The sequence below is a fragment of the Littorina saxatilis genome, linkage group LG11, assembly GCF_037325665.1.
Source record: "Littorina saxatilis isolate snail1 linkage group LG11, US_GU_Lsax_2.0, whole genome shotgun sequence".
Classification (NCBI taxonomy): Eukaryota; Metazoa; Mollusca; class Gastropoda; order Littorinimorpha; family Littorinidae; genus Littorina; species Littorina saxatilis.
The window spans coordinates 5,416,181-5,426,386 of record NC_090255.1 but is presented as its reverse complement, the minus strand read 5'-3'; positions in this window follow the sequence as shown (position 1 = coordinate 5,426,386).

Sequence of the window (10,206 nt, the reverse complement as noted above, 5' to 3'; positions counted from 1 at the left end):
ATATCTTCAGCGTATTACCCAATACCTGTCCCAATATAGACCAGTTGGTCTAATAGGACGTTAAACCCTAATAGTCAGTCTCTCTTTTTCTTTCTCCCTCTCTCTTTCTCTCTCTCCCACTCTTTCTCTCTCTCTCTCTTTTTCTCTCTATTTCCCTCTGTCTTTCTCTCTCTCTTTCTCTCTCCCTGTCTTCTTTCTCCCCTCTCTTTCTCGCTCTCTCTCCCACTCTCTTTCTCTCTCCCCCTCTCTTTCTCTCTCCCCCTCTCTCTCTGTCTGTCTGTCTCTATTTTTCTTCTCTCGCTCTCTCTCTTTCTCGTCTCTATCTCTGTCTCTCTCTCTCTGTCTCTCTCTCTCCGTCTCTCTCTTTCTGTCTCTCTCTCTCTGTCTCTCTCTCCCTCTCTCTCTCTCTGTCTGTCTGTCTCTGTCTCTCTCTCTCTTTTCAAACTCCAGACAGGAAAGAGGAAAGAGTTTGTGACCTGCAAACACAACAAAAGTGTCAAATTACAAGGTAATTCAGTAAGGTCGAGTTTGGGTGAAAAACCAACAACCACGTACACGTTTAATGTTTATGAATGTTTCTATGCGTGCGTGTGTGTGGTGTGTGGTTGTGTGTGTGGTGTGTGTGTGTGAACAATTCCGAAAATACTACTGGACCGATCTTCGTGAAACTTTGCAGACAAATTCTTCGAGATCGATAAGAGTGAAAAAAACAAGACAGTTTTTACGTGTTTTTTACATTTAGTCAAGTTTTGACTAAATGTTTTAACATGGAGGGGGAATCGAGACGAGGGTCGTGGTGTATGTGTGTGTGTGTCTGACTGTCTGTCTGTCTGTGCGTGTGTGTGTAGAGCGATTCAGACCAAACTACTGGACCGATCTTTATGAAATTTGACATGAGAGTTCCTGGGAATAATATCCCCGGACTTTTGTTTCTTTTTTTCGATAAATACTTTTGATGACGTCATATCCGGCTTTTTGTAAAAGTTGAGGCGGCACTGTCACACCCTCATTTTTCAATCAAATTGATTGACATTTTTGTAAAGCAATCTTCGACAAAGGCTGGACTTCGGTATTGAATTTCAGCTTGGTGGCTTAAAAATTAATCAATGACTTTGGTCATTAAAAATCTGAAAATTGTAATAAATTTTGTTTTTATATAAAACGATCCAAATGTACGTTCATCTTATTGTACATCATTTCCTGATTCCAAAAACATATAAATATGTTATATTTGGATTAAAAACAAGCTCTGAAAATTAAAAATATAAAAATTATGATCAAAATTAAATTTCCGAAATCGATTTAAAAACAATTTCATCTTATTCCTTGTCGGTTCCTGATTCCAAAAACATATAGATATGATATGTTTGGATTAAAAACACGCTCAGAAAGTTAAAACGAAGAGAGGTACAGAAAAGCGTGCTATGCAGCACAGCGAAACCACTACCGCTCTGAACAGGCTCGTCAGTTTCACTCCGTTATGCACAAGCGGCGGACTACGGTCATTGTGAAAAAATGCAGTGCGTTCAGTTTCATTCTGTGAGTTCCACAGCTTGACTAAATGTAGTAATTTCGCCTTACGCGACTTGTTACATTTAGTAAAGTTTTGACTAAATGTTTTAACGTAGAAGGGGGAATCGAGACGAGGGTCGTGGTGTATGTGTGTCTGTCTGTCTGTGCGTGTGTGTGTGTAGAGCGATTCAGACAAAACTACTGGACCGATCTTAATGAAATTTGACATGAAAGTTCCTGGGTACGATATCCCCGAAAGTATTTTTCATTTTTTCGATAAATGTCTTTGATGACGTCATATCCGGCTTTTCGTGAAAGTTGAGGCGGCACTGTCACGCTCTCATTTTTCAACCAAATTAGTTGAAATTTTGGTCAAGTAGTCTTCGACAAAGCCCGGACTTCGGTATTGCATTTCAGCTTGGTGGCTTAAAAATTAATTAATGACTTTGGTCATTAAAAATCTGAAAATTGTAAAAAAAAAAAAAATTTTATAAAACGATCCAAATTTACGTTCATCTTATTCTCCATTATTTTTCTGATTCCAAAAACATATAAATATGTTATATTTGGATTAAAAACAAGCTCTGAAAATTAAATATATAAAAATTATTATCAAAATTAAATTGTCGAAATCAATTTAAAAACACTTTCATCTTTTTCCTTGTCGGTTCCTGATTCCAAAAACATATAGATATGATATGTTTGGATTAAAAACACGCTCAGAAAGTTAAAACAAAGAGAGGTACAGAAAAGCGTGCTATCCTTCTTAGCGCAACTACTACCCCGCTCTTCTTTTCAATTTCACTGCCTTTGCCATGAGCGGTGGACTGACGATGCTACGAGTATACGGTCTTGCTGAAAAATGGCATTGCGTTCAGTTTCATTCTGTAAGTTCGACAGCTACTTGACTAAATGTTGTATTTTCGCCTTATGTATGTTGTTTTTTTTCCCCCTTGCACCTGTTCCTTGTTCCGGTGTACTCTCACGCCGCCCGTCCCTGCATTCGCTGCTCCATCCACATCTGAATTTTGTTCCGCTGCCAGACCTGTCGATTTTACAGACGCTCCAGGGGGGGATGTCGGGTCGTTGCGGTAGGCTACCCTCGGAAGTTGACACTGCACTTCTGCTGAGTCATTTCGACGGTGTTCAGTAGTGGGTCTGTCCCGAGCTAACGGACTCAGCCCACTACATGTACCTACTATGCCCCCTACTAACGACATTGACTGCTAAGTCGCGGAGCCAGACTGAGTGAGCGTCCCCTCCAGAGAGCAGACCGCCACCACGTCCCTCCGTCGACCCAACAGAACGTCACACGTTGAAGACTGACAGCAGAAGTACTATTCAGGGAAGGATGGAACAGGAACAATGAGACCAAGGTCACCATGAGAGCTCCGGGCATGAAGGGCCACAAGAGCAAGGACAATTTATAATTTTGGATGATTAATGATATGAGGATGATTATAATGATGATGCCATGGATTTCCAATTTGGTTTGAGACTACGTGACAGGGCAGCACTCTACGCTTACTGTCATACTATATCCTGGTGTCAACCAGGCCCGAGAACTGCAGCACCTGCGGTGTCATTCTGATCATCATCGCTCCACGCTATCGCTTTAGTCCCTCTGACCGGACGCTAAAGTCCTACGCGAATCTATCAAAACAAGAATACAGAGTTATCTCCCATATGTTGTTTGCGAGCAGTGTTCGCGAGACGAAAATGATTGCAGATTGGCCGACTTCGACAGTGATCTCCGTTCTGTTCTTCACAGTTATGATAAAGACATCGTTCTAAGGTCAAAACAAGTCGAAATTTTGGGACTGCTGCCGGAAGGAGACCGTAATATATGGTTGCATCACTGTCAAAACATCGTCTGCTCCAGCGAGCGCCGAAACCAAACGGTTGATTATCACGTGACACTTTTGCCATATTTAGAGTTGTTTGCACAGTAAATACAGCCGCGAAAAATTGCTCGCTTGAAACTGTCTTACATATCAATTCCTTTGTAATTTAAAAATTACACATCACCATGAAAAATCATTATCGACGATCGCAAATCTGCTTACATCCATAACACATTACGAAAAGATCTAAATATGTAAATAAAATCGATTTCCTCGCCAGACAAGGAAAACCAAGGCTTCCTGTCAGGGATAGAATGAGCCGAACTCATTTTGACCTGAGTTCAGGATGCTGCGGTGTTGGTCAGGTAAACAGAACCTGAGCACCCTCAAAGTCGCATTCGCACTCTGGGTAGGAGCCGACCGTAGCCCGAAAAACCCACATGACCCTGATGGGATTCGAACCACGACCTCCCGGCCCGCAGCCCGATGCGCTAACCACTGCGCTACGGGGGCCGGTCATATTCGGCTTTTGTTATGTGAAACGATGACTGTCCATGACATTGTTGCGCGCTTGTTGGTTTGTTTTGCGCATTGCACTAATAAGATGTGTGCCTGTATGATCACGTGAGACCGCGAGACTTGTGAAATATCTCGGCAGTCGAGCGGGAACCTTTGCGAAGTAAAGAACAAGAAATGACTTCGCTTGCTCGACTCACTTTTATTGCGTTTGACTGAGAAGCATTCACCAACCAACAACCACCAGAACAAATAGAACAACAACACCACAAATGGCGTCGTCGACAGGATGGACTGAACGGAACTGAAGGAGCCGAAGCAGAAGCCAGAAAGGACACCGGGCGGGGGGACCTGTCGTAGCTGTGTAGCTGTGCCAACCAGGGCATGGCCCATTGCGCTGCCAGCGAGGCGAAGTTTTCGACTGCCAGAGTAAAACCTACACCGGTTGCAGTGAAGGTCGAGTCAAGCCATCGTCCGTCGTAGCATCGTCCGTCGTAGAACAAACCTCCTCGTCCTCCCATGCTGGTAGGAATGAACATTTTGAGAGAGTGTTTAGACTGGAAGAAAATGTTCACAGACAGTTCAGTGGAAGTTAGCGAGATACAGGCAGAAGTGATGAAAAATAGGGGGAATGCCAAATTCGCTAAAACAGCTTAGGAGAAAACACTACTTCCAGCACATTCCATCTCAGTTGTCATGGTATCAGCAGGTGTAGGTGACCCTGGAGAGTCTGCGATGATAAGACGTTTAGTTACCCAAGAACATCTTCCCAGGGGCATTTTGGTTATGGACACTGTAGCACAGAAAGTGAATGGCTTGTTTCCACTACAGGTAGCTAATGTGGAACAATCAGATGTATGGCTGAACAAAAATGTCAGGATAGGCTGTGTAGAAAAGATGGACGTTGTAGTTGACTCAGAGTGGGAAACAGAGATTGAGGTTACAGAGGTCAACGAAATCTTTATCTACAGGCAAGAAGTTGACCTGACAGAGAAGGGAGTGAGAAAGGAGAAAAGCACTGTGAAACTTCCTGAAATAGATTTTTCGAGATTTAGTTCAGAACAAGTGGTATTGGTGAAGAATGTTTTGGAAGAGCACTCACATTGTTTTCTAAAAGAGGGAGAGATGGGATTTTCAGACGTTGTCGAACACAAAATTCCCACCACAGATGACATACCAGTGTCACAGCCATACAGAAGAATTCCACCAAATCAGATGATGGAAGTGAAGGCTCATTTACATGAACTTTTAGACCAGGGAGTGATCAAACCTAGTCATAGTCCATACGCTTCTCCCATTGTGTTAGTAAAAAAGAAGGATGGCTCGTTGAGAATGTGCGTTGATTACAGGCGTCTCAATGCCAAGACAATAAAAGATTCTTTTCCCCTGCCACGCATTGAGGAAACTCTGGATTCTTTGAAAGGCTCACAGTTCTTTTCCACTTTAGACTTAGCGTCGGGGTACAACCAGATCGTTGTTTTCCCAGAGATTGTTTGAGATTCTCGTCATCTACCTTGATGACCTACTTGTTTTCAGTCGGACGTTTGAGGAGCATCTCCAGCATTTGGGTTGGGTTCTCAGTATAGTTCAGAATTATGGTCTCAAGCTCAAACCCTCCAAGTGTCACCTTTTCAGGGAAGAAGTACCGTATTTGGGTCATATCTTGTCACCACAGGGGGTAGCCACAGATCCGGAGAAAATCGCAGCGGTGAGAGATTGGCCGACGCCGACCACGGTTAAACAGCTGCAGTCTTTTCTTGGTCTGGCAGGCTATTACAGAAGGTACATTGAAAAGTTTGCACACATCGCAGCTCCCCTGTATGATGCAATGCAGGATAGCAAAGACAAGGGAGATAAGAAGTCGAAGAAGACCACAGCTAGAAAGTTGGTTTGGACGGGGGAATGTCAGGTAGCGTTTGAGACCTTGAAAGAGAGGTTGACCTCTACACCGATTCTGACGTTCGCAGATTTCAAGCAGCCATTCATTCTTCATGTAGACGCTAGCAATGAGGGGCTAGGGGCAATGTTGTCACAAGAGGAGGAAGGGAAAGTGAAAGTGGTGGCATACGCCAGTCGGCGACTGAAACCGACAGAGAGAAACATGCAGAACTACTCTAGCAGGAAGCTCGAATTATTGGCCTTGAAATGGGCAGTGACTGAAAAATTCAAAGAATACTTGCTAGGGTCAAAGTTTGTAGTGTGGACGGACAATAACCCATTGACACATTTGCAGAACGCAAAGCTGGGGGCAGTCGAACAGAGGTGGGTAGCAGATTTACCACCTTTTTACTTTGAACTCAAATTCAGACGAGGGAAAGACAATGGCAACGCAGATGCACTCTCAAGAATGGGTTGGATGGAAGTCCAACAAGTAGTGGAAGAAGTGACCAACACAACTACCATCCCAGTAGAAGTCAGTACCGGCACGGTTGGCCTAGTGGTAAGGCGTCCGCCCCGTGATCGGGAGGTCGTGGGTTCGAACCCCGGCCGGGTCATACCTAAGACTTTAATATTGGCAATCTAGTGGCTGCTCCGCCTGGCGTCTGGCATTATGGGGTTAGTGCTAGGACTGGTTGGTCCGGTGTCAGAATAATGTGACTGGGTGAGACATGAAGCCTGTGCTGCGACTTCTGTCTTGTGTGTGGCGCACGTTAAATGTCAAAGCAGCACCGCCCTGATATGGCCCTTCGTGGTCGGCTGGGCGTTAAGCAAACAAACAAACAAACCAACAACCACCAGAACAAATAGAACAACAACACCACAGTTAAAATTAGGGTGGCACTGCGACGAACCATTGATCGAATTTTGAAAAAGCAATCTTTGACTCAGTCGGAACTGTGGGATTGCATTTCTGCTTGGAAGCCTAAAACTTAATTGGTGAATTTACTCAGTAATTACAGTTGTCATTAAAATAACGTTTTCAGATTAAAAAGATGTTTTGTATTGCATTGTATTCCTTATTTTCCCCGAATCCAAAAATATTGGATATGTCATGCTTACTCTGAAAATGTGTTCAGAATTAAAGAAAATCATGATTATAGCCAAGCCTTTTTGTGTTACTACATGTCGTCGCGGCGATGACTAGTTTTTGTTTTAGGCAGACTAAATGTTTTGATATCGATCCGCGCGACTTGTTTCATTTCTCGTTGAACCACTGACAGCCGAGTGAATTTTTTTGCTGACACTCCAAATGTTCTTGTTTTCGGCGTAGGAACTCTTACATTCTGGTGCTACAATGGGAATATCCGATTTTTCGAAATCAGACAGGTAGGCCAATGCCTCAGAAGGGCTGAGTGAGAAGGGACGCTGCAAAGATTTACAATCATTTAGCCGACTTAGTTGGTCCATCTATGTGCTGTAGGTCAGAATTGGAGAGGATACTATCTTGTGGTTGTTAGCTTGTTTGATGTCTTGCTTCAGCCACGAGACCCTAAAACAGATCAAGATACGTGATCGGATCCACAAACTAATGAAAAAGACAGGAAGAGCTGATCTCAAACCAGTATTCAAGACCCTAAAGAGCCAGATACAGCGCCAGCTGAGGAAAGAATACTGGCGCTACGTGGAAGGACTCATCACCGAGGACTGTGATGATAAACCACATCCCAACAAGAAATTCTGGACATTCATCAAGTCCAAGCAAAACGAATACTCTGGCATCTCTGCGCTCAAGGAGTCTGGGAAACTGATCACAGATGACAAAGAGAAAGCAGAGCTGCTAAACCGCCAGTTCGAATCTGCCTTCAGCACCAAAGAAGAACTCAACGTAGAAGACTTTGAGCTCCGCTGCCCCATACCCCCTCTCAGCCCACAACAACCACCCCTCGAAGACATCACCATCACGGCCCCAGGCGTTGAAAAACTCCTACGTAACCTGAACCCCAACAAAGCTAGTGGGCCAGACCAACTCAGCCCCCGCGTCCTGAAAGAGGTAGCGACGGAGCTTGCACCGGCGCTAACACTATTGTTCCAGGCCTCTCTCAAATCGGGAGTGGTACCAGCAGACTGGAAGCTAGCCCATGTAACGCCAGTGTTCAAGAAAGGGGAGCGTTACAGGCCGGAGAACTATCGACCAATCTCCCTCACATCTATCCCCTGCAAGCTCCTAGAGCACATCATTGTGAGCGCCATCCTCACCTACTGCGAACAACACCAAATACTCTGTCCTGAACAACACGGCTTCCGACAGGGAAGATCATGCGAGACCCAGCTGCTAGGGCTTGTCGACGAGGCCTCGTTCGCGCTTGAGCAAGGGCACCAGGTGGACCTTCTAGTGCTGGATTTCTCCCACGCGTTTGACAAGGTCAGCCACAGTCTACTCGTGCATAAACTCCGTCAGTACGGCATAGGTGGGAAAGTTAACGCCTGGGTTGAGGATTTCCTCACCAACAGGAAGCAGTCCGTCGTCGTCAACGGGGCCATCTCAGAGCTAGCTCCAGTGGAAAGTGGCGTTCCTCAAGGGTCCGTGCTCGGGCCGACGCTATTTCTGCTGTACATAAACGATCTCCCGTCAGACCTGACTTCGACTGCGCGACTTTTCGCCGACGACACAGCGTGCCACGCTGACGTCAAGACAGCAGCGGACCAAGAAAACCTCCAAACAGACCTCGACAGACTGGCGTCCTGGGAACAGAAGTGGAAGATGGCATTCCATCCTGCCAAATGCAACACCGTACACATGACCCGACGCCGTACCACCCTACCATACGAGTACCAGCTCCACGGCCAGAAACTCCAGGAGGAGACCCAGGCCAAGTACCTCGGCGTCACCCTGACCAAAGACCTGAAGTGGAACACCCACATCGCCAACATCACCACCAAGGCGAACAGAGCACTTGGCTTTGCTAGACGCAACATCAAGCTCAGCAACAAGAAGGTCAAGGCGGCTGCATACAAGGCACTAGTACGACCCATCCTAGAGTATGCCAGCCCAGTATGGGACCCACACACCGCTGAAGACAGTGCCTCTCTCGAAAAGGTCCAAAGAAGAGCAGCCAGATGGGTGTCGCATCGCTTCCGCCAGACCTCCAGCGTCAACAACATGCTCGAAGACCTTGAGTGGCCTACGCTTGAGAGCAGACGGAGGCGAGCGAGACTAACAACTTTCTACAAAGTCCACCACGACCTTGTCGCAGTGAAGAGCAACCACGCACCAAAGCCAAGCCCACCCAAGTGCACGACCAGGCAGACCCACGCTCTGTCCTACGAAATCCCCCACTCCAGGACAGCCTACAGGCAGAAAACATTCTTCCCGCGCACCATTCCAGAGTGGAACCGCCTGCCTGTAGAAACTGCCACAGCGCCATCCCTGGCATCCTTTCAGGCCAGGCTGGCAACTCTCCACTGACCCATTTTGAAAAAAAGGATGCAAAATGGTGCAATGTGGTTGTTCTTGCCGATCTGGCATTCACTCATTGTACCCCCCTCTCCTTTTTCCCCTTCCCCCTTTTTTGTCCCCACTTTTTGTTTGTCCCGGTGTGTAGCGTCTGGTTGGTTTTTGTGTACTTTTGGTTTCATGTGGCTATGTTTATGTGTGCTATGTTTTGTACGCGCGTGTTCATTGTTTCGTTTTGACTGACGACTTCTGACATACTTGATGACTTGACTTGACTGAGATGGAATCAGCTTGGCCAGGCTGCCTGACGGACAGACTTACAGACAGTAGGACGATGACAAAAACTTGCTTTGTTCAGCCACTTGTTTTGATTTGTTCGACTTCGTTTTACGACATTGGTTTTTCGGCAATTGTTTTCGATCATCATTTTTCACTTTGGAATGTCGCTACGACAAATGCAAGTTGTTTGTGTGCTAGATTCAATGACCTTTCTATTTTTACATTTAGTCAAGTTATGACTAAATGTTTTAACATCGAGGGGGGAATCGAGACGAGGGTCGTGGTGTATGTGTGTGTGTGTGTGTGTGTGTGTGTGTGTGTGTGTGTGTGCGTGTGTGTAGAGCGATTCAGACCAAACTACTGGACCGATCTTTATGAAATTTGACATGAAAGTTCCTGGGTATGATATCCCCATACGTTTTTTTCATTTTTTTGATAAATGTCTTTGATGACGTCATATCCGGCTTTTCGTGAAAGTTGAGGCGGCACTGTCACGCCCTCATTTTTCAACCAAATTGGTTGAAATGTTGGTCAAGTATTGTTCGACGAAGCCCGGACTTCGGTATTGCATTTCAGCGTGGTGGCTTAAAAATTAATTAATGACTTTGGTCATTAAAAATCTGAAAATTGTAAAAAAAATTATTTCTTTTATAAAACGATCCAAATTTACGTTCATCTTATTCTCCATCATTTGCTGATTCCAAAAACATATAAATATGT